A 26,523-nucleotide genomic window follows, 5' to 3' on the forward strand; every position below is an offset into this window, starting at 1 on the left:
TCACCTTTCTCTCAAGTGCACATGGAACCTTCTCCAGGATAGATCACATCCTGGGCCATAAAGCTAGCCTTGGTAAATTCAAAAAAATAGAAATCATTCCAAGCATCTTTTCTGACCACAATGCAGTAAGATTAGATCTCAATTACAGGAGAAAAACTATTAAAAATACCAACATATGGAGGCTGAACAACACGCTGCTGAATAATCAACAAATCACAGAAGAAATCAAAAAAGAAATCAAAATTTGCATAGAAACGAATGAAAATGAAAACACAACAACCCAAAACCTGTGGGACACGGTAAAAGCAGTCCTAAGGGGAAAGTTCATAGCAATACAGGCACACCTCAAGAAACAAGAAAAAAGTCAAATAAATAACCTAACTTTACACCTAAAGCAACTAGAAAAGGAAGAAATGAAGAACCCCAGGGTTAGTAGAAGGAAAGAAATCTTAAAAATTAGAGCAGAAATAAATGCAAAAGAAACAAAAGAGACCATAGCAAAAATCAACAAAACCAAAAGCTGGTTCTTTGAAAGGATAAATAAAATTGACAAACCATTAGCCAGACTCATCAAGAAACAAAGGGAGAAAAATCAAATCAACAAAATTAGAAACGAAAATGGAGAGATCACAACAAACACAGAAATACAAAGGATCATAAGAGACTACTATCAACAATTATATGCCAATAAAATGGACAACGTGGAAGAAATGGACAAATTCTTAGAAAAGTACAACTTTCCAAAACTTGACCAGGAAGAAATCGAAAATCTTAACAGACCCATCACAAGCACGGAAATTGAAACTGTAATCAAAAATCTTCCAGCAAACAAAAGCCCAGGTCCAGACGGCTTCACAGCTGAATTCTACCAAAAATTTAGAGAAGAGCTAACACCTATCCTGCTCAAACTCTTCCAGAAAATTGCAGAGGAAGGTAAACTTCCAAACTCATTCTACGAGGCCACCATCACCCTAATACCAAAACCTGACAAAGATCCCACAAAAAAAGAAAACTACAGGCCAATATCACTGATGAACATAGATGCAAAAATCCTTAACAAAATTCTAGCAATCAGAATCCAACAACACATTAAAAAGATCATACACCATGACCAAGTGGGCTTTATCCCAGGGATGCAAGGATTTTTCAATATCCGCAAATCAATCAATGTAATACACCACATTAACAAATTGAAAAATAAAAACCATATGATTATCTCAAAAGATGCAGAGAAAGCCTTTGACAAAATTCAACATCCATTTATGATAAAAACTCTCCAGAAAGCAGGAATAGAAGGAACATACCTCAACATAATAAAAGCTATATATGACAAACCCACAGCAAACATTATCCTCAATGGTGAAAAATTGAAAGCATTTCCTCTAAAGTCAGGAACAAGACAAGGGTGCCCACTTTCACCATTACTATTCAACATAGTTTTGGAAGTTTTGGCCACAGCAATCAGAGCAGAAAAAGAAATAAAAGGAATCCAAATTGGAAAAGAAGAAGTAAAACTCTCACTATTTGCAGATGACATGATCCTCTACATAGAAAACCCTAAAGAGTCCACCAGAAAATTACTAGAGCTAATCAATGACTATAGTAAAGTTGCAGGATATAAAATCAACACACAGAAATCCCTTGCATTCCTATACACTAATAATGGGAAAACAGAAAGAGAAATTAAGGAAACAATTCCATTCACCATTGCAACGGAAAGAATAAAATACTTAGGAATATATCTACCTAAAGAAACTAAAGACCTATATATAGAAAACTATAAAACACTGGTGAAAGAAATCAAAGAGGACACTAATAGATGGAGAAATATACCATGTTCATGGATTGGAAGAATCAATATAGTGAAAATGAGTATACTACCCAAAGCAATTTATAGATTCAATGCAATCCCTATCAAGCTACCAACAGTATTCTTCACAGAGCTAGAACAAATAATTTCACAATTTGTATGGAAATACAAAAAACCTCGAATAGCCAAAGCGATCTTGAGAAAGAAGAATGGAACTGGAGGAATCAACCTACCTGACTTCAGGCTCTACTACAAAGCCACAGTTATCAAGACAGTATGGTACTGGCACAAAGACAGAAATATAGATCAATGGAACAAAACAGAAAGCCCAGAGATAAATCCACGCACATATGGACACCTTATCTTTGACAAAGGAGGCAAGAATATACAATGGATTAAAGACAATCTCTTTAACAAGTGGTGCTGGGAAATCTGGTCAACCACTTGTAAAAGAATGAAACTAGAACACTTTCTAACACCATACACAAAAATAAACTCAAAATGGATTAAAGATCTCAACGTAAGACCAGAAACTATAAAACTCCTAGAGAAGAACATAGGCAAAACACTCTCCGACATACATCACAGCAGGATCCTCTATGACCCACCTCCCAGAATATTGGAAATAAAAGCAAAAATAAACAAATGGGACCTAATTAACCTTAAAAGCTTCTGCACATCAAAGGAAACTATTAGCAAGGTGAAAAGACAGCCTTCAGAATGGGAGAAAATAATAGCAAATGAAGCAACTGACAAACAACTAATCTCAAAAATATACAAGCAACTCCTACAGCTCCACTCCAGAAAAATCAATGACCCAATCAAAAAATGGGCCAAAGAACTAAATAGACATTTCTCCAAAGAAGACATACAGATGGCTAACAAACACATGAAAAGATGCTCAACATCACTCATTATCAGAGAAATGCAAATCAAGACCACTATGAGGTACCATTTCACACCAGTCAGAATGGCTGCGATCCAAAAGTCTACAAATAATAAATGCTGGAGAGGGTGTGGAGAAAAGGGAACCCTCTTACACTGTTGGTGGGAATGCAAACTAGTACAGCCACTATGGAGAACAGTGTGGAGATTCCTTAAAAAACTGGAAATAGAACTGCCTTATGACCCAGCAATCCCACTGCTGGGCATACACACTGAGGAAACCAGAAGGGAGAGAGACACATGTACCCCAATGTTCATTGCAGCACTATTTATAATAGCCAGGACATGGAAGCAACCTAGATGTCCATCAGCAGATGAATGGATAAGAAAGCAGTGGTACATATACACAATGGAGTATTACTCAGCCATTAAAAAGAATACATTTGAATCAATTCTAATGAGGTGGATGAAACTGGAGCCTATTATACAGAGTGAAGTAAGCCAGAAGGAAAAACATCAATACAGTATACTAATGCATATATATGGAATTTAGAAAGATGGTAACAATAACCCGGTGTACGAGACAGCAAAATGAGACACTGATGTATAGAACAGTCTTATGGACTCTGTGGGAGAGGGAGAGGGTGGGAAGATTTGGGAGAATGACATTGAAACATGTAAAATATCATGTAAGAAACGAGTTGCCAGTCCAGGTTCGATGCACGATACTGGATGCTTGGGGCTAGTGCACTGGGACGACCCAGAGGGATGGTATGGGGAGGGAGGAGGGAGGAGGGTTCAGGATGGGGAACACATGTATACCTGTGGCGGATTCATTTTGATATTTGGCAAAACTAATACAATTATGTAAAGTTTAAAAATAAAATCAATCAATGCAAAAAAAAAAGAATGTAATCAATTTGATTTTAGTATTCACATTACTTATTTGTAATAAGAAATTTGGAAACAGTCTAAATATGTCATTTTAGGGACTTGTTTAAATAAAGATATGCTATGATTAAAAAAAAAAACACTATTGATCTAAGCAGTTGTGATGTTATACTTGTTTTAACTCCTAAATCTGAATTATGTAATCTCCTGAGGTATATCCCAAAATATATAGACTAAGAGTTTGAAAGATTTTATCTCCCAAAAAGTTGCAGCATATAACATTTGTTTCAATACTCAAGAAGTTATTATTGCATGAAGTGCTTTGATGAATGAGTGACTGACATCCAACCACTAGTTCATCATAAAAAATTTACAGTAGTCTGTATGGTTTTTAGATTTCTTTTTTATATCTCTATCTATACTATACATACTTACATGTGTATCTATCTATCTATAGGATCAGTTCAGTTCAGTTTAGTCACTCAGTCATATCTGACTCCTTGCAACCTGATGAATCACAGCACGCCAGGCCTCCCTGTCCATCACCAACTCCTGGAGTTCACTCAAACTCATGTCCATTGAGTCAGTGATGCCATCCAGCCATCTCATCCTCTGTCGTCCCCTTCTCCTGCCCTCAATGCCTCCCAGCATCAGAGTCTTTTCCAGTGAGTCAACTCTTCGCATGAGGTGGCCAAAGTACTGGAGTTTCAGCTTTAGCATCAGTCCTTCCAATGAACACCCAGGACTGATCTCCTTTAGAATGGACTAGTTGGATCTCCTTGTAGTCCAAGGGACTCTCAAGAGTCTTCTCCAACACCACAGTTCAAAAGCATCAATTCTTTTGCGCTCAGCTTTCTTCACAGTCCAACTCTCACATCCATACGTGACCACAGGAAAAACCATAGCCTTGACTAGATGGACCTTTGTTGGCAAAGTAATATCTCTGCTTTTCAATATGCTATCTAGGTTGGTCATAACTTTCCTTCCAAGGAGTAAGCATCTTTTAATTTCATGGCTGCCATCACCATCTGCAGTGATTTTGGAGCCCCCCAAAATAAAGTCTGACACTGTTTCCACTGTTTCCCCATCTATTTCCCATGAAGTGATGGGACCAGATGCCATGATCTTTGTTTTCTGAATGTTGAGCTTTAAGCCAACTTTTTCACTCGCCTCTTTCACTTTCATCAAGAGGCTCTTTAGTTCCTCTTCACTTTCTGCCATAAGGGTGGTGTCATCTGCATATCTGAGGTTATTGATGTTTCTCCCAGCAATCTTGATTCCAGCTTGTGCTTCTTCCAGCCCAGCATTTCTCATGATGTACTCTGCATATAAGTTAAATAAGCAGGGTGACAATATACAGCCTTGACATACTCCTTGTCCTATTTGGAACCAGTCCTGTTGTTCCATGTCCAGTTCTAACTGTTGCTTCCTGACCTACATATAGGTTTCTCAAGAGGCAGGTCAGGTGGTCTGGTATTCCCATCTCTTTCAGAATTTCCCACAGTTTATTGTGATCCACACAGTCAAAGGCTTTGGCATAGTCAGTCAAGCAGAAATAGATGTTTTTCTGGAACTCTCTTGTTTTTTCAATGATCCAGCAGATGTTGGTAATTTGATCTCTGGTTCTTCTGCCTTTCCTAAAACCAGCTTGAACATCAGGAATTTCACAGTTCACATATTGCTGAAGCCTGTCTTGGAGAATTTTGAGCATTACTTTACTAGCGTATGAGATGAGTGCAATTGTGCGGTAGTTTGAGCATTCTTTGGCATTGCCTTTCTTTGGGATTGGAATGAAAACTGACCTTTTCCAGTCCTCTGGCCACTGCTGAGTTTTCCAAATTTGCTGGCATATTGAGTGCAGCACTTTTACAGCATCATCTTTCAGGATTTGGAATAGCTCAACTGGAATTCCATCACCTCTACTAGCTTTGTTCGTAGTGATGCTTTCTAAGGCCCACTTGACTTCACATTCCAGTATGTCTGTCTCTAGGTGAGTGATCACACCATCATGATTATCTTGGTTGTGAAGATCTTTTTTGTGCAGTTCTTCTGTGTATTCTTGCCACCTCTTCTTAATATCTTCTGCTTCTGTTATGTCCATACCATTTCTGTCCTTTATCGAGCCCATCTTTGTGATAGATGTGTACATATCCGTCTATATAGATTTTAAATTTAGTTCACAGAGATATATAACAACCAAACTCCTATCTATTAATGTATTTGACTTCATATTCTTCTCATGTTCCCCGCCTAATTGCCTACTTGTTTTTAAGTAGCTATCCAAGCACAAGCCAGGCACTCTACCTATTTAGGTTGTCTACATTTGTGCAAGAAAGGAGTTGGCAGAGATTTCAAAGGACCTTTTCAAGTTTCAAAATTTTTGAAACTACATAGAACACTAATCTAGAATAGGGCTTTTCAAACACTTCTTTAAACTGCAGAATTCCTGTGAGCTATCTATCAGTTTTAGTGGCTTGCAGTATTCCCAGAGCCTGCCACGGGTGCACAGATTTTCTCCTGGTCCAGGTGAAAAGATACTCCAAAGGAAGACTCCTTTGTTGCATGTTCCTGGGGACCAGGAAAGGAACTTGCAAAACTGATCTCTGGGTCTGGAGGAGTGGTTTCACAGTGCCCTGAGATGCCGTCTGGGGCAGGTGGCATGTAGACTTACTCTGTGCATTGCCATCTGTGCTTGCTATCCGCTTCATCTAAAGGTCATTTTGCTGGTCAGCTCACCTCTGTTGTCCACCATCCTGGGATTGTCTCTGGTTTGGGGCCCTGTACATTTGAAGGGCATAGATCTAGTCTTCCTTCCTATCTTTCTCTTCAGACTAACAATACCCCTAAGGGTTCTTTGAAAGAAAAATAACATGACCGTTGGAGATATGTTTGTTTTGTGTCTGCTCCACCAGCAGCCGGCACTGCCCCAGTCCTGCAATGAGGGTTTGGAGTCTAAGGCATGAAAAACAGCCCATAGGAATTTCAGAGACTCATAAAGTTTGTAAACTAATGATCTAGGCCTTTCATTTTCTTTGGAAAGGTGGCAACCCAAAGTTGCATGGAGCCAAAAGGAATTTTTAAGACACAAAAAAGAATGCCTTTATTTAGGCTTCATTCCTTGAAATGTTAGACAACTTGTCACTCTTCAGTAAAAAAAATAAAAAGACCTCTTTGTACAGGATGAAATGACCTTTACAGGGGTAAAAATAGGACAGTCTGATCCATGGTGGGGTAGAATGACAGGGCTAGAAAGGGGAGATAGGACTGAGTGGAGACAGGTCCAAAAAGATGAGAGAAACAACTCACTGGGGAGTGGTGTGAAGTCCTTTCCTTTCCTGTGTGACACAGTGGAAAAACCCAGAAACATCAAGAGCCTAGGAGACAGATTTAGATTGAGACATCTATAAAAGAAAGAAAGAAGAGCCAAGTAGAGCCAAGCTCTGGTACAACCCAGGTGATAAACCTTTGTCTGTTCCCAAATGTCTCACCCCATTGCTTTGGAACTGGAAATGTCTGCTATGAGTCATATATATGAATGATGGCATTATCTCTGCATTTCAAATCTCTAGATTCTCTAGAAATTACATTAAGGGGGGAAGAAAGAAAGGAAGCTTTAAATGGAAAAACATGGATTAATTTTTCAAATTATTTGCTGCTTTGGAGATCAAAGAGCAAAGTCCTGACTCTAGTATAGGAAGGTATATTTTAATGGAGCCACCCAGTCACTTACTAAAATATACTGCTACTTAATTCTTTAACATCAATTAGGACTCCCCCAAAGACTCATGAGAGTCTCTTGGACTGCAAGGAGGTCCAACCAGTCCATCCTAAAGGAGATCAGTCCTGGGTGTTCATTGGAAGGCCTGATGCTAAAGCTGAAACTCCAATACTTTGGCCACCTCATGCGAAGAGTTGACTCATTGGAAAAGACCCTGATGTTGGGAGGGATTGAGGACAGGAGGAGAAGGGGACAACAGAGGATGAGATGGATGGATGGCATCACTGACTCGATGGACATGAGTTTGAGTGAACTCCAGGAGTTGGTGATGGACAGGGAGGCCTGGTGTGCTGCGATTCATGGGGTCGCAAAGAGTTGGACACGACTGAGCGACTGAACTGAACTGAATAGTTTTCTTATTTATTCTTGCCTTTTATCCTTGGCTCCTCCTGTTAGACACATGTCTTGTTTCCCACTTTTTACCCAGTGGCTTGTACCTTGCTGGGCCCATGGTAAGCCATGAAGAAATATTTGTCAAATGACTGATGAGTGAATAAACAAATGTATGATGGAAGGAAAGAAGAGTGTAGAAGAAGATCTAGGGATGTGTGTTTGTGTGTGTTTAAAAAGTTAAGCTGAGGTATGGTGCTGGGAAAACAGGCAAGAAGAAAAAAGTAAGAAATTTGACCTAAAGTTAGAAGAGAATAAAAGTTAGCAAAAATAAATTTCCCACTTTCTCCAAGATTGACCCTGGAAATAAATATCCTTACTATGCCCTAATCTGGGGTTGGGTGTACTGTTGCTGTATTTCAGAACTATTGAAATACCCTTGGAATGAGACATGAGCAGAGCTCCTCCAGTATTTGGACTGGGCTTCTACCAAAAACATCCTGGTTGCTTTGTAAGAAACGTTACAGAACTAGGTGCTCTGAAATGCCTGTTTTCAATTTACAGAAATAACAAGCATTTTGCTTAGCTCCATGGTGGTCCCTATTAAGCAAGGGCAAGCATTGAATGCTGGTGAAGTCCATTGTGGTGGTGCTATTCATGGCTGACTCTGAAGTTCCTGTATAGAAAATAGGCAAAAAGGACCCTTGAGAATTTAAAAATTTAGTAACAATTTCATCATGTATTTCCTTCTTTCAAATAAGAAAGAAAAAAGAAACTAGCTTGGGAATAATTTGATTTACCTATTTCATCTTGTCTCCTAAGAGTTTTAAGTCTGACAAAGGGGCAGAGATCAGGGTGTGTGTGTACATGTGCATGTAACCTGTGTGCTCAGTCACATCCAACTCTTTGCCACCCCATGGACTGTAGCCAGCCGGGCTCCTCTGTCGATGGGATTTTCCAGGCAAGAATACTGGAGTGGGTTGCCATTTCCTACTCCAGGGGATCTTTCCAACTCAAGGATCAAACCTGTGTCTCTTTTGTCTCCTTCACTGGCAAGAGGATTCTTTACCAACTGCACCACCCTCGTGTAATAGTTGTAAATGTTAGCACTCTTCCATACCTGTAAGTTTGCTTGGTTTGTTGCTACATTGTCTTTTTCTCTCTCCCTCCCCTCTCCTCTTTTTTTGTTGTTTGTCTTGTTTCATATATCAGAAGAAAGAAATCTGGGATTATTCAAAAGTAACATGATGACCCAAAACACACCTTTCATTTTATTTTTAAGGGAAATTGTCTGTTTCTAGCCATACTGTTTCCTGAATCCATACTGTTTTCTCTTAAAGATTCAAACTTAATCTTTGCTATTTCTGTGTTTCAAAACTAATTTTAAGAGACATAATCATTAAGGAATATTACCTAATATTTTATGGAGAAAAAAATTAAGAAAGAAGGAAATATGATTCATAGGTTTGGGAGCTACTTAAGGGCCAAACTCTTTTTGTGTGTGCATTGTCATTACATTTTCCAGGATTCTTAGATGAGTGTTGTGGTAACTACAATTTGGAAAATCAAGAGTCTCCAGGTATGTGTATCACAAGCTATATGAGATAGATGTTCATTCCTGGGAGACAAAAGAAGTCTTTCTACTTTAAAGGCTCATGACTGAGTCCAATATTTCAAAAGCCACTTCACCAGAAAGTCTTCATTAGAATGAGGACAAGTTCTAGAAATAAAATAGGAAAACTATTTTTGTTTGTACTCCTGTTGCTATTGTTGTTCAGTCGCTAAGTTGTGTCCAACTCTTTGTGACTCCCTGGATTACAGCATGTGACATTTCCCTGTCCTTTACTACCTCCTTGAGTTTTCTCAAATTTGTGTCCATTGATTTGGTGATGCTATCTAACCATCTCATTCTATGTCACCCGTTCTCCTCTTGCCCTCAATCTTTCTCAGTATCAGGGTCTTTTCCAGTGAGTCAGCTCTTTGCATCAGGTGGCCAAAATTTTGGAGTTCAGCTTCGGTATCAGTGCTTCCAATGAATATTCAGGACTGATTTCCTTTAGAATTGACTGGTTGGATCTCCTTGTAGTCCAAGGAAATATCAAAAGTCTTCTCCAGCACCACAGTTCAAAAGCATCAATTCTTTGGTGCTCAGCCTTCTTTATGGTCCAACTCTCACATTCGTACATGACTACTGAAAAACCATAGCTTTGACTATAGAGACCTTTGTTGGCAAAGTGATGTCTCTGCTTTTTAATATGCTGTCTAAGTTTTTCATAACTTTTCTTCCAAGGAGCAAGTGTCTTTTAATTTCATGGCTGCATTTATGGTCTGCAGTGATTTTGGAGCCCCCAAAATAAAATCTGCCACTGTTTTCACTTTTTCCCCATTTATTTGCCATGAAGTGACTCCTGACTATTTGTATTTAACTAGATGGAATATAAATTTTAGGGTATAACTGTCAAGGGAGTAATTTTCTGAAATGGATATAATTCTATTTAAAGTGATTGTTAATTCAATGGCAGTACTACCGGACACTGTATCTAGTAATGTCCCTGATGCTCAGTCTAACGGAACTATGTCAGTCCCTACCATCTTTGACCTAATGCATGACCTCTATTGACAAATGGTTTATTGCCTAAGTCCTAATGTATTCCCTGAGCTTCAGAACTACCATATTTTACTCTTCCTCTTTTTCCTTTAGTGGCTGCTCTTTTACTGGAAATTACTCTCCTTTTCTGGGTCTTCTCCATCTTGCTGGTCACTAGGGTTTGAATGCTTCAGGCTCAGTCTTTAAACATTATCTCTCTATTTTCACCCAAATGTCACCTAAAGATCAGTCTCATGGTTTACATCAGTGTCTCCAAAATTTATATCTACCTTCCTGATCTCTCCTCTGAGCTCTGGATCCTAGTATCCAGCTGACTCTTTGAAAGATCTCCATTAAGTGGCTCATATACATCTCAAACTAACCATGTCTAAAATAGAACTTATAATATTCCATAACATACTTCCCCAAATCTGTCCCTTCCCATGTCTTCTTATCTCAATAATAAACACTACTCCATCCTTGCTCTTATGTCAGGCAAAAACCTTAGAGTCATTCTTGACTTCTCTCGTTCCCCACTTTCAGTCCATCAACAAATTCTGCCAATGCTGCCCTTTGAATCCTCCCACTCTGCTTAAGACTTTGTCATGCCTCACTTGTGTTCTATGCATAGTTTTCACATGGGTTCCCTTGTCCCAATCCTTGTTTTGATATTGGGTTTGACACAGAGTACCCAAGTTATGCTTTTTAAAAACCAGGTCTGATCACTTTTTCCTCTGTTCAGACTTTACTAGTGGCTTCTAATCTCTGCATGAAATCTAAATCCTCTGTCGTGATGTTGACCATCCAAGTCCAGCATGATCTGGCTCTCTGCAATCTCTCCCACTCATCTCCAATCACCTCTTCTTTCCATCTCTTCTCTCCTCCCAGCTGCTGAGCCCCTCACTCTCTGCTCTAGGTAGACTTGCTTCCCTACAACTTTTGAAACACATCAAGCCAATTCCACCTTAACACCTCTGCACCTGGGGCTCCCTATATTGGAATGCTTCTCTACCAGACAGCCACATGGCTCACTCTATCACGTCCTTCTAGTCTTTTTTTCAACTGTTATCTTATCAAAAGGCAGTACTTTCTGCCCTATTTGAAAGTAGCACAGCCCCCTAACCGCTCCTCTCATTATCTATCACCCTTAGTTTGCTTCATTTTTTCCAATGATTTTATCATCACCTGTGCATTGACTTCTTAAAGAAATTGTTTATTTCATGTCTCCCCTCACTAGGAGACAAAAATAAATATCACCATGAGATCAGAAACTGAATTTGTTTGGCTCATTGCTTCAATCCCAATGTTAAAACAACACAGCACATCCTTGGCACTCAAAAAAAAACTTGATGAGTTGTTATGTTCCATGTATAAAATGTGTGGTCTTCCCTGATGGCTCAGACAATAAAAAAAAAAAAAAAAAATCTGCCTGCAATGCAGGAGACCTGGGTTGGGAAGATCCCCTGGAGGAGGGAATGCAACCCACTCCAGTATTCTTGCCTGGAGAATTCCATGGACAGAGGAGCCTGGTGGGCTATATTCCATGCGGTCGCAAAATGTTGGACATGACTGAGTGATTACACTCTCACTTTTTTCATATATAAAATATATATTTATTTAAGACATTTCTAGTTATAAAAAGATAAAATTTTAAGTTGTGAGCTTATAATTAACACATTATTGACCAGGGGATTGTTGCAGATGCTAATGCCTATGGCATTAATACATCTCTGGTCAATAATGTGTGAAGCAAACTCAGTGGTTAATAATTCATTTACCAAATAATTTATGACTTTAGAGTAATATATATATATGTGCTAAGTCGCTTCAGTCGTGTCCAACTCTGTGTGACCCCATAGACAGCAGCCCACCAGGCTCCCCTGTCCCTGGGAATTCTCAAGGCAAGAACACTGGAGTGCGTTACCATTTCCTTCTCCAATGCATGAAAGTGAAGAGTAAAAGTGAAGCCACTCAGTCATGTCTGACTCTTGGCAACCCCATGGACTGCAGCCTACCATGCTCCTCCATCCATGGGATTTTCCAGGCAAGAGTACTGGAGTGGGATGCCATTGCCTTCTCCATATATATATATATATATATATATACACATACATACACACACACATACATATATATACACATACACATCGAGTTTTAGCATGGAAAAGCCAGGGCTCCATTTTGATTCTACTTCTTATCAGCTAGTTAATACCATTGAAAGTTACTTATTTCCATAGAGCCTCATTTTCCAGTGTGTTAGAAGAGATGAGAACATTGATCTTGGTTGTGAAGATTATTCACATTTATTAAAAGTTGGCATGGAATAGATGGTATTAGCAAGCAGCAGTAGTAGTGATAGCAATAGTTTCTCACAGAGTAAGCAAGTGCTTCACTGGAAATTCAGCATGACAAGAGCTTCAGCAAGACATAAATGAGCTACACCAGAATCCCTGCCTGGACTGAGACTGGAAATAAAGAGAAATGGTGAGGAGTGCATCATGATGCTGGGACCACTAGGGCCCTAGAATCTTGGAGCCCATTGCAGGCATGAACTTCATTCCAGGGCAGCCCCAGAGCACCACTCGGGACCAGCCCTGTTCAAAGAATAATCAGGAGACCAGCCCACTCCCACAGTAAGATCAGAGTTGACTGGGATGGATTTGGAAATCTACCACAAAAAGGATCTAAATCTCAGGGAAGAACAAGAACCGGGCCCAGTCCTTCAGTGCCTCTCTGAAGTATTCTCAGTGAAGAGTAACTAATCCACTCAGTAAATGAAATAGAGCATCTACAAATGTGAAGGGCTTCCCTGGTGGCTCAGACAGTAAAGAATCCGCCTGCAATGCAGGAGACCTGGGTTCGATCGCTGCATTGGAAAGATTCCCTGGAGGAGGGCATGACAACCTAGTCTAGTATTCTTGCCTGGAGAATCTCCATGGACAAAGGAGCCTGACCAGCTACAGTCAACGAGGTCACAAAGAGTTGAATATAACTGAGCAACTCAGCACAGCACACATGTGAAATAGTGCCTCTCCCATGTATACAGAGTCATCAAGAAATAGTCTTCTGCAATAAATACATTAAAAAAAAAAAAAAAACTATGCACACATTCTTTGTAAACTCAGTACTTCCTATTCCTTTATTTCATTTATCATCATTGCTTCCAATTTTGGTCCCTCTTTCTCTTCCTTTAAAGTCCCACTCCACCAATAAACAACAAAGCCCACAGGCTAGTACATCACCAATGTATACCTTTCAAAATGTGTCTCTTTCCTTTGTTAGACAGGTAGACATATTGGAAGGTAATAGGTAAAGTGAAGAAAAATAGAGATTCTTAGCTGATAGTCAAAATGCTCCACATTCTCTGACCTTTCCTTTTCCCTGGAACAAAGTGCCAGTCTTAGTCTGGTTGATTGTTATAAGGGAAAGGCCAGAGGAATTTCAAGGTAACCATATAAAACTCCAACTGTTCAGGGAAAGAGGGCAGAGACATGTGTATTATAGTTTCATTTGATTTTAGATGGAGTTTGGGTGTATTAATGGGGACCCATTCATTTAGCTGAACTCACCATTTCATCAAGTATAAATAACCCTGGAAAGGGTCACAAAACTCTCCAAAAGGGTTTACCACTGCGCCTGCCACCCCAAAGCCAAATACTTTTTTTAAAACACACACACACACAACTGTGATTATAGAGTTATGACTTACACAGCGATGCTTCATCCAGTCATTTTACCTTCCTGAGCCAGTCACTGGAGGGCCAAAAATGTTCCAACTCCAAGGCGATGTGTAATAATGCTCTAGGCTTTGCAGGACTGCCCAGGATCACCCTTGTCCAGAAGCCAGACCAAACTTCACCTGGCCAGAATCTCACAAGAATTAATGGTTTTTAAGAGAAGGTCACTGGCAGGACCTTAGGAAATGAGATCCCAAGACGTGGAACTAATTGTCCAACAGAAGAGATTCACACAGGGAACGCAGCACTTCCTTGTCTGGCTAGTAGGATATGTGGAGGGAGCAGAGCCCAGGAATGTTCAAATGTTTTTGAAAGTCCTTTATGTGGTTTGAGTTAGGTGAAAGAGTTTTTTGTCTCCGATCACTTAGGATTAAATAAATTTCTACATAAATTTCATTTCTTTTTTTTTTTTCCTTCAAAGAGGTTTTGTATGTTTACTGGAACTTTGTACCAAGAGAAAATAAAAGAAGCACATATGGAAAATCACTGCAATTTTTTGGTTAAAAGGGAGAGCAGGAACCTCTCTCACTAATGGATAGCATAAGTATTTATTTGCTTGGTCATACCATATCCTATTAGGTACCTAAGTGACAGATAAAAACCTAGCTTTCATTTAGAATATCATGGTTGCTAACCAGATGGCAAGACCCTGGAAAATAGGACATTCATCTTCTGGCTTTGTGTAACTTTTCCATTGCCTGTCTCAACCCATGGACATCCTAGACACACAGTATCTCTTCCAGAAATAGATTGCCTAGTAGGTACGTTGAATCAAGTATGTGAAATCTGAAGTTCTCTTGACATGCTGATACTCAAAAGGAAGAAGGAAAAGCCCTATTCATTCTTTTTTTTATTCAAAAAAGATGTCTAGAGTACTCACCCGATGCCAGGCATTATGGTTGGGGTAGGAGCTGAGATAAAAGCAAGAATGATACAATTTTTGCCTTGAAGAGTGTAGTTTTTTATGTGGGCAGTGAGGGGGGATGGGATGGTGCATAATAAAGTGGGGAAGTAATAATAATGTATTCACCTAAAATTATAATTCAATGCAAGGACTAGCTTAGAGATGTCAAGAAAATGCTGAGGATTTCCTAAAGTTTTTGACTGAAGAAAACAGGAAAGTCTTCATAAGAGATTACCTTAGTTCTTGAAAGAATATTGAAAGTGTGTACATATTCAGCAAAAGCTCTTATTTACTCTGTTTCTTTTCTACCAATTTTATCCCCTGTTTGCTTTATTCAAACTGGCAAAGGAGAGCAAGGAAAAGCAGCATGTTGCATTACATTTAAGAATTTATCATGTTCCATTTGCAGACTGCCAGACATCAAATATCCCAGGATACTATTGTTTTCTGAGACTTCTAATATATGAAAAATTTTGATAGACCAAAGCAGTGTTCTCAAAATTGTGGACTTTGTACAAATATTTAATAAATTCATCTTTTAATGCAAAAACACTATGCAATAGAGTTGTAACACTCATAAGAAAATTCTAGAAGTTATTATAAATATTTATCCATAGTATGCTCCAAGAAATGAGGCCCAATAATCAGCACAGGTTCAATGTTCAGAGTTGTTATTGATGTTCAGTGGCTAAGTCATGTCTGACTATTTGTGACCCCATGAACTGCAGCATGCCAGGCTTCCCTGTCTTTCACTATCTCCCAAAGTTTGATTAAACTCATGTTTATTGAGTCAGTGATGTCATCCAACCATCTCAACCTCTGTTGCCCACTTCTCCTGCCCTCAATCTTTCCCAGCATCAGGATCTTTTCTAATGTGTCAGCTCTTTGAATCCAGTGGCCAAAGTATTGGAGTTTCAGCTTTAGCATCAGAATGTCCAGCTAATAATCAGGACTGATTTCCTTTAGGATTGACTGGTTAGATCTCCTTGCAGTCCAAGGGACTCTCAAGAGTCTTTTCCAGCACTGCAATTCAAAATCATCAATTCTTAAGCACTCAGCCTTCTTTCTGGTCCAACTCTCACATATTACCTGACTTCTAGCAACACCATAGCTTTGACTATACGGACCTTTGTTGGCAAAGAGATGTCCCTGCCTTTTAATATGCTGTCTAAGTTGGTCATAGCTTTCCTTCCAAGGAGCAAGCATCTTTTAATTCCATGGCTGCAGTTACCATCTGCAGTGATTTTGGAGCCCAAGAAAATTAAATCTGCCACTTTTTCCACTCTTTCCCCATTTATTTGCCATGAAGTAATGGGACTGGATGCATGATCTTAGTTTTTTGAATGTTGAGCTTTAAGCCAGCTTTTTCACTTTTCTCTTTCACTGTCATCAAGAACATGAGTATATTTATAACCTCCTTTGAAGATTGCTATCTAAAAGCTTAAATGTCACTTACCTTTATGGATGTGAGTTATTAGATCCATCATTGTGATAATTACAAGATTCACAGAAGAAACCAAGTGTTCAATTTGAAGAAAATTACTTTAAGGCAAGAATTCAAGTATAAATATTAGGTTCTGAAAAGTAGTTGTGGTTTCAGACTGTGAATTTTAAATCATTATAGCCAAGCTCAGGCATGTCTTTATTAATCAAAATAGGAACAATTCCAATCGACACATTTTTGCCAATAAGAAATGTTTGTTTATTCCTGTAGCATAAAAATCCATGCTTCATGATTCCATGATAGCTTGGAAAGCATTTCCTGTCTCCAACTGGTTGTGGAAGCATTTTTCCCTGCAAAAAGTTGTCTTGATGCTTGAAAGAAATGGTAGTCAGTTGGCTAGAGGTCAGGTCAATATGGCAGATGAGGCAAAACTTTGTAGTCCAATTCACTCAACTTTTGAACCGTTGGTTGTGTGACGTGTGGGTGGGCATTGTCTTAGAGAAGAATTGGGTCCATTTTATTGACCATTGCTGCCGGCATTGCAGTTTTTGGTGCACCTCATCAGTTCACTGAGCATACTTATCAAATGTAATGGTTTCACTAGGACTCAGAAAGCTGTAGTGGGTCAGATGGGCAGCAGACCACCAAATAATGACCATGACCTTTTTTGGGTGCAGTTTGGCTTTGGGAAGTACTTGGAGCTGCTTCTCAGTCCAACCACTGAGCTGGTCATTGCTGGTTGTTGTATAAAATCCACTTTTCATCATACATCATAATCTGATAGAGAAATTATTTGTTGTTGCATATAGTAAGAAGAGATGACACTTCAAAATGACAATTTTTCTGATTTTTGATCAGCTCATGATACACTCCCTTATTGAGGTTTTTCACCTTTCCGATTTGCTTCAAACACTGAATGACTGTAGAATGGTCGACACAGAGTTCTTCAGCAACTTCTCCTATAGTTGTAAAAGGATCAGTTTTGATGATCCTCCAATTGGTCAACTTTTGATGGCCACCCACTGTGCTCTTGTCTTCAAGGCTCTTGTCTTCAAGGCTCTTGTCTTCTTTGCAAAACTTCTTGAACCACCACTGTGATGGTGGTGGTTTAGCTGCTAAGTCATGTCCGACTCACTGCGACCCCATGGACTATTGCCTGCCAGGCTCCTCTGTCCATGGGGATTCTCCAGGCAAGAATACTGGAGTGGGTTACCATTTCCTTCTCCAGGGGGTCTTCCCAACCCAGGAATCGAACCCAGGTCTCCTGAATTGAAGGCAGATTCTTTACCAACTGAGCTATGAGGGACTGTACATTTATTAGCAGTTCCTGGACCAAAAGCATTGTTGATGTTGCAAATTGTTTTTGCTCCTTTACAACCCATTTTAAACTTGAATAAGAAAATCACTTGAATTTGCTTTTTTATAACATCATTTCCCTAGTCCAAATATAAATATAAAATACACAGCAAGTAAAATAAGTCAATAGCAAAAATATAAAGCAAGAAATGTGCATTAAAATGATGTATAACATAACTACATTTACTTAAGAATGTATTCTAATAGCAACAAAGTTCAACAGTGCAAAACCGCAATTACTTTTGCACCAACCTAATAAGATGACAAATAATTTCAGTAGAAAACTAAATTGAAATTTACAGAGTTTTGAGTATTCAATGTTACCAGCAAATGACTTAGGCCATGAATATCTAAGCAGAGGAGGCATTCTGATTAGAACGTAATAGGTTAGTATATAGTATACTAGATTTGAAGTACAACAGCTTCTTAACATTAACAAAGAGTTCAAGTGCATACAACTAATAACGATATCAGCAATTTGTACACAATGTATACAATATTCATAGCATCACCGACTCAGTGGACATGAATATGAGCAAACTCCAAGAGACAGTGAAGGCATGCTACAGTCAATGAAGTTGCAAAGAGTTGGGCATGACTTAGTGACTGGACAACAAAACAGCAACATACAATGTCATACTTGTATACTCAGGTAAAACAATAGGAAAGGAATATAGAATAAATGGTATACCATGTAGTATTCCCAAAGATCCTGCAAGACTCCTAAGGATTCTGTCTCTCCAGGAAATAGAACGTGTTGGTGGTGGTTTAGTCTCTAAGTCGTGTCCGACTCTTGTGACCCCGTGGACTGTAGCCTGTCAGGCTCCTCTGTCCATGGGATTTTCCAGGCAAGAATACTGGACCTCATCAAGAAGAGTAATGTCTACTCTATAAAAGAATAAATATCTGTATCACTAAACCTATTTAATATAGAATCTTTACAAAGCCTTGCCCTTCTGGGATAAACCATGGTTCATGGTTATAGTCTTCCAGAAGCATATTTGACTTTTAAAAAACCTCTAACTTGCTGTTGGTTGATTCACCAGTATTCTGTAATAAGAAAATGTTTTAGTTTTTATTTCTGTGTAAAAAATTATTCCAAAACAGTTGTTTAAAATAATACACATTTACGATATCCCAGTTTATTTGGACCAGGAGTCCGGGCATGGTTACACCGGGTGCCTTCTGGCTCAATGCCTTTCATGAGGCTGCAGTCAAGACATCAGCAGTGGCTGCCATCATTTCAGGGCTCCGCTGGGGAAGGAACCACTTCCAATCTCACTCACATGGCTGTGTTGGCAGGCATCAGGCTCTCGCTGGCTGTTGGCTACAGATATTGCCACATAGGCTTCTCCTTTGGACAGCTCACAATATGGCAGCTGACATCCTTGAGAGAAAACTGGAAAGACTAGGTGTGGGCCTGAGACTGAAGTCACAGTCTTTCATGGTCACCTAATCATTCATCACTTTTGCAGTATTCTTTTTGTTAGACATGGTAGCCAACCTGCCCTCAAGGAGAGGAGATTATACAAAGTCATGAATACCAGGAGGTGAGGGTCATTTAGGGCCATTTTAGAGGCTGCCTAGCTACTACAAAGAGATATAAGTAAAATCTGAATGATATTCTAAATTATCAGATTAACAAAACAGACCTTGTGAATTTCTCCATAGCTCTCAATCTGTATAGACTGTTCCCTCCAAGTTATGTGAACTGTTGGCATATACAGAAGTTTGACGAGGAGGCTGGTCTTTCCAACATGTCATCTGTGAAAGATGGGACCTTTCAAATTAAATCCATGTATTCACACACTGACCTGAAGACACATGTGTACAAACAAATTATACTTCTAAATGCAATTACAAAAAAAGTGAAGAAGTGCTAGACATGTGTTTCTCATGCTTACACCATTCTCTAAAGGCTATTAAATGAAGCTGAAGAATGTGCACCATAGTGAAAACAAAACTATTTTCATTTTTCAATTCTTGGCTTCTCTGTCCTTATGTCCAGAATCTAAACACTGAGCAGTTTCAAGTCGTTGCTTCTTATTTCCTCTTTAATAAACATAGAAGAGTGTAAAAATGAAGACTATATTTTCTCAGTTTTATCATGTTTCCCTATTCATGCCCCTCCTGTTACCCCTCCCTATCTGCTGATCCATTCACCTCAGTAAAGTTCAGAGAAATTGAGCTTCTATTGTTCCACTTGAGGCAGTTTTAGAAAATGACCTTACTTTCTGTGCAAGATTGTTTTCAATGGTAACAGTGATTTTATTAATAAGTAATAAATTCCTCAGTGATAACTTGACACCTGTGAAGTTTCAACTTTTAAACTCTCACTATAAGCCAATGCACCAGAAGGAATTTTAGATCCTTTAACAATAGTAAAAGATACTTTTTCACCTGCTTCTAACTCAAACATAGTTTAGCACATTTGCATCATTTTTCTCCAAAAGAAATACACTTTTGGATACAACTCAGAGGTACACAATTTCTGCCAAAAGAATAGTTTTCCACACTATTTCACACACACTAAAATAGGGTCTGAATTGTCTTGAACATATTTTAAGTGGTCTGCACTCCCATGTTTTCTAATTCCAAATTCTGAGTTTTATTGGAATGTTTGACATATCTAACGGATACTCCACAAGTATCTCAAACCAAAGATATCTCAAAATGAACTCATCCTCCTTCCCCAAAATATCAGCTCATAGAGCTATATGGTTAATAAGCAGTTATGTCCTGATCCCAATTTCCTTAATTCACAAGAGAAGTTCAGGGAGACCCAGAGTGGGATTAGAGACAAGATAATGTTTCCTTCTTCCTGGTCCTTCATTCGGTTAATTCTTCTGTTTCTATTAAAGGCACCAATAAAGATTCCTACTTGCCTCAAGCCATCAAAGTCAAATTTAGCTCAAATTTAACAATATTATTTCTTCCAGTCAATAAACATGGCATAACTTTACATTTCTTTGTATCATTTTCAATGTTTTATAGCTTTCAGAATATATGTCTTCCACTTAATTAAATTTGGTCCTAGGTATTTTATTCTTTTTTGATGTGATTTTTAGCAAGATTGTTCTTTTGCTTTCTCCATCTGAGAAATGCACTCACTGTCAGTATATAGAAAAGCATTCTGTGTATTAACCTTGCAACTTTTTTGAATTAATTTATTAGCTCTAATAATTTTGGTGGAAACTTTTGGGTTTTCTATATACAGTATAATGCCATCTGCAAATACTGACAGTTTTACTTCTTAATTTCTAATCTGGATGCTCCTGTTATTTGCTTGTTGTCTCCAGAGCTTTGAATACTATGTTAAATAGAAATGGCAAGAGTGGATGCCCTTGTTTTTTTCTTGAATTTAGAGAAAAGTTTTTCAGTTTTTCACTACTGAATATTATGTTGCCTGTGTAATTGTCATAAATGTCTTTTCTTACATTGAGGTATGTTCCCTATACACACACTTTGATGACAGTTTTTATCATGAATGGATGTTAAATTTTGTCAAATGCTTTTTCTGTGTCTATTGAGATGACCATGTGATTTTTATCCTTCCTTTAGTTAATGTGATGTAACATATTGATTGATCAGATATTGAACCATTTTTGCATCCCTGGAATAACTCCCTCTTGATCATGATATATTATTCTTTTATATATTGTTGGATTTGATTTGCTAATATTTTGTAGAGGAGTTTTACATATATATTTATCAGATGTATTGGCCTGTAATTTTTGTCTTTTGAAGTATCTTTCTTGTTTGAGACTCTCAGTAATAGTAGCCTGGTAGACTGAATTTTGGAGTTTCTCTCCTGTATAATTTTTTTGGAATAGTTTGAGAATGATAGTTATTAGCTCTTCTTTATAATTTTAGTAGAATTTCCCTGTGAATATGTCTAGTCCTGGACTTCAGTTTGCTGGAAATTTTTATTGCAAATTCAATTTCACTACTAGTTGTTATATTCAGATTGTCTATTTCTTCCTGATTCAGCCTTCAGAGGTTGTATGTTTCTAGAAATTTGTCTGTTATTCTAGATTGTCCAATTTGTTGGCATATTCCTTTTTATAGGATTTTCATATGATTTATCTTTTCAGAAAAATAGCTTAGTTTTATCAATCTTTGTATTGTTTTTTTAATGTCTCTATTTTTTTATTTCCTCTCTGATCTTTATTATTTCCTTTCTTCTGCTGAGTTTGGAATTTGTTTGTTGGCATTTGTTTCTTGAAGTAGGCCTATATCACTATAAACTTCCCTCTCAAGGCTTCTTTTGCTGCATCCCATAAATTTTGGAGTTTTTGGTTTCCTTTTTCATTTGTCTCAAGGTATTTTCTGATTTCCTCATTTGTTAATTTCTTCATTCACCCATTGATTTTTTTTTAGTAGTACGTTGCTTAACTTCCATGTATTTTTGTTTTTCTCATTTTTCTTCCTGTAATTTATTTCTAGCTTCATACTGCTGTAATCAGAAAAAATGCTTGAGATAATTTCTGTCCTCTTAAATTTGTTGAGAATTTTTTGTGCTCTAGTGTATGATCTGTCCTGAAGAACATTTCATGAGCACTTGAAAAGAAAGTGTATTCTACACATTTTGTCTCTAATGTTCTATAAATATCTATTAAGTCCAACTGGTCTAATGTATTATAGAAGACCATTGTTTCCTTGTAGATTTTCTGTCAGGATGATCATCCATTGATGTCAGTGGGGTGTGAAAGTCCTCTACTATTATTGTCTTACTGTCAGTTCCTCTCTTTATGTCCATTAATGTTTGCATTATACTTTTAGGTCTTGCTCTGTAAGGTGTGTATATGTTAATGGATGAAATAATTCTCTTCTTATACTGATCCATTTATCATTATATGATTCCCTTCATCTTTTGTTAAAGCCATTGTTTTAAGGTCTATTTTGTCTTATATGAGTATTACCACCCCCTCTCTTGTCCTTTCGTTTGCACGAAACATACAGTTTTCATCCCCTCACTTTCAGTGTGTGTGTATCTTTAGGCCTGAAATAAGTCTTTTGTAAGCAGCATATAGATGGGTTGTTTTCAATCTAATCAGTCACCCTATGCCTTTAGACTGAAGTATTTCGTCTATTGACATTGAAACATATTGATAGATACATACTTATTGTCATTTTGTTATTTGTTTCCTGGTTATTTTTGTAGCTATTTTCTAGTCTTTTCCTGTTTTAGTTTCTTCCCTGATGCTTTGATAATTTCCTTTAGTGTTACGCTTGTGTCCCATTCTCTCAAGTTTTAGTGAATCTGTTTTTTGTTCCTTATTTGTGGTTACTATGGGGTTATACAGTGGAAGTGAGAAATAGATTTAAGGGCCTAGATATGATAGATAGAGTGCCTGATGAACTATGGAATGAGGTTTGTGACATTGTACAGGAGACAGGGGTCAAGACCATCCCCATGGAAAAGAAATGCAAAAAAAGCAAAATGGCTGTCTGGGGAGGCCTTACAAATAGCTGTGAAAAGAAGAGAAGCAAAAAGCAAAGGAGAAAAGGAAAGATATAAGCATCTCAATGCAGAGTTCCAACGAATAGCAAGGAGAGATAAGAAAGCCTTCCTCAGCGATCAATGCAAAGAAATAGAGGAAAACAATAGAATGGGAAAGACTAGAGATCTCTTCAAGAAAATTAGAGATACCAAGGGAACATTTCATGCAAAGATGGGCTCGATAAAGGACAGAAATGGTATGGACCTAACAGAAGTAGAAGATATTAAGAAGAGATGGCAAGAATACACAGAGAACTGTACAAAAAAGATCTTCACAACCCAGATAATCATGATGGTGTGATCACTGACCTAGAGCCAGACATCCTGGAATGTGAAGTCAAGTGGGCCTTAGAAAGCATCACTACGAACAAAGCTAGTGGAGGTGATGGCATTCCAGTTGAGCTCTTTCAAATCCTGAAAGATGATGCTGTGGAAGTGCTGCACTCAATATGCCTGCAAATTTGGAAAACTCAGCAGTGGCCACAGGACTGGAAAAGGTCAGTTTTCATTCCAATCCCAAAGAAAGGCAATGCCAAAGAATGCTCAAACTACTGCACAATTGCACTCATCTCATACGCTAGTAAAGTCATGCTCAAAATTCTCCAAGCCAGGCTTCAGCAATATGTGAACTGTGAACTTCCTGATGTTCAAGCTGGTTTTAGAAAAAGGCAGAGGAACCAGAGATCAAATTGCCAACATCCGCTGGATCATGGAAAAAGCAAGAGAGTTCCAGAAAAACATCTATTTCTGTTTTATTGACTATGCCAAAGCCTTTGACTGTGTGGATCACAATAACCTATGGAAAATTCTGAAAGAGATGGGAACACCAGACCACCTGATCTGCCTCTTGAGAAATTTGTTTGCAGGTCAGGAAGCAACAGTTAGAACTGGACATGGAACAACAGACTGGTTCCAAATAGGAAAAGGAGTACGTCAAGGCTGTATATTGTCACCCTGCTTATTTAACTTATATGCAGAGTACATCATGAGAAACGCTGGACTGGAAGAAACACAAGCTGGAATCAATATTGCCGGGAGAAATATCAATAGCTTCAGATATGCAGATGACACCACCCTTATGGCAGAAAGTGAAGAAGAACCAATAATACAATTTTCTAAAGTTTAAAAACAAAATAAAATTTAAAAAAAATTAAAAACAAAAAAAAATAAAATATTTTCCAATTAAAAAAAAAAAGCCTCTTGATGAAAGTGAAAGTGGAGAGTGAAAAAGTTGGCTTAAAGCTTAACATTCAGAAAACAAAGATCATGGCATCTGGTCCCATCACTTCATGGCAAATAGATGGGGAAACAGTGGAAACAATGTCAGACTTTATTTTTCTGGGCTCCAAAATCACTGCAGATGGTGATGGCAGCCATGAAATTAAAAGACGCTTACTCCTTGAAGGAAAGTTATGACCAACCTAGATAGCATGTTGAAAAGCAGAGACATTACTTTGCCAACAAAGGTCCGTCTAGTCAAGGCTATGGTTTTTCCTGTGGTCATGTATGGATGTGAGAGTTGGACTGTGAAGAAGGCTGAGAGCCGAAGAATTGATACTTTTTGAACTGTGGTGTTGGAGAAGACTCTTGAGAGTCCCTTGGACTACAAGGAGATCCAACCAGTCCATTCTGAAGGAGATCAGCCCTGGGATTTCTTTGGAAGGAATGATGCTAAAGCTGAAACTCCAGTACTTTGGCCACCTCATGCGAAGAGCTGACTCATTGGAAAAGACTCTGATGCTGGGAGGGATTGGGGGCAGGAGGAGAAGGGGATGACAGAGGATGAGATGGCTGGATGGCATCACTGACTCGATTGACGTGAGTCTGGGTGAACTCCGGGATTTGGTGATGGACAGGGAGGCCTGGCGTGCTGCGATTCATGGGGTCGCAAAGAGTCAGACATGACTGAGCGACTGAACTGAACTGAACTGAACTGATGGGGTTCCTATATGTTGACTAGTAATGATATCTACTTATTTTAAACTGGTAGTCACTTAAGTTCAAACACATTCTTTAAAAAAAAAAATCTGCATTTTTACTCACCTCCCCAACATTGTTTTTCATTATGTCATGACTGCACCTCTCCTATCATCTCATGGTTTCTTCATTATGTCTTTGATGTAGAATATATATATATATATATATATATATATTTTGGTAAATTCAAGATCAGGTCTCAACCTGATTGCTTCTCTTCTCTTTCTACTCAATTCTATATGGATCTTTCTTACAGTCTTGGTTGTACAGAATCTTACCACCATTCTTCAGTTAGTTTTCAGAGAATTGTTCCACCTATAGATGTATTTTTGATCTGTTCATGGGTGCAGGTGAGTTAGTTCTGCATCCTCCTATTCTTCCATCTGATCTCTTTTCCCCCTACATCTATTCCTTTAAATTTTACCATATTATAGGTTCATAAGGATAGTGACCACATGTAATTTAGCTGTGTGCTCCCTCTGTGTGACTAATGTGGTTCTTATCCTTAACAGGACTCAGGAAAGTTTCACTGAATTTTTAAGCTCAGCCTATCTATGGGATGAAATTTAAAGAATTCAGGACAAATGACTATCAACTGCTTTGTCAAGCTTCTCCATTAGAATTCCAGTACTCTTGCCTGGAAAATCCCATGGATGGAGGAGCCTGGTAGGCTGCAGTCCATGAGGTCGCTAAGAGTCAGACACGACTGAACGACTTCAGTTTGACTTTTCACTTTCTTTTTTTTTATTTTATTTTATTTTATTTTTAAACTTTACAAATTGTATTAGTTTTGGAGAAAGAAATGGCAATCCACTCCAGTATTCTTGCCTGGAGAATCCCAGGGACAGGGGAGCCCGGTGGGCTGCTGTCTATGGGGTCGCACAGAGTCAGACACGACTGAAGCGGCTTAGCAGCAGCAGCAGCAGCAGCCATTAGAATTGTCATAAACTTCTTACCTGGCTCTATAAAAGATGTTTATGAAGGCAGTTACTCTTTCAGTTGCCTCCACTCATTCATAGTTTTACCCAGGAGAAAGTGACATGGCTAAACTTTGCAGATGGGTGGACAAGGCTGGTGGTATTATAGAACACTTAAGTACATTCCCTCACTTAATCTTGTCATATTAAGTCACATCAAGGGTAGCACTGAAGGTGAAATGTTGAGCAGCTGTTTATGTTCTATAGGGTTTGGATTTAGTTTTACCATCAACTAGCTAGTATGCTTCCCCTACTTTAAACACTCAACCTCTCATCCTTTAGTCATTAGAGCTTTCAGTCATTAGAATGGCCCCTTTTGGGTCCATATTCAACCTTGATCCTAG

At 38.4% G+C, this 26,523-nt stretch overlaps 1 protein-coding gene across 11 annotated transcripts in view; it reads left to right on the forward strand.

Annotated features, from left to right (window-relative positions):
* LOC147380100 (uncharacterized) overlaps positions 1 to 26,523 on the forward strand; it is a 699,587-nt gene that overhangs the window by 504,025 nt on the left and 169,039 nt on the right. The gene's annotated exons all lie outside the window — the stretch shown is intronic.

This window comes from Bos grunniens, chromosome 1 (genome assembly GCF_055505025.1).
Source record: "Bos grunniens cultivar Pamir isolate PY7600 chromosome 1, Bosgru_T2T1.0, whole genome shotgun sequence".
In the NCBI taxonomy this organism is placed as follows: domain Eukaryota; kingdom Metazoa; phylum Chordata; class Mammalia; order Artiodactyla; family Bovidae; genus Bos; species Bos grunniens.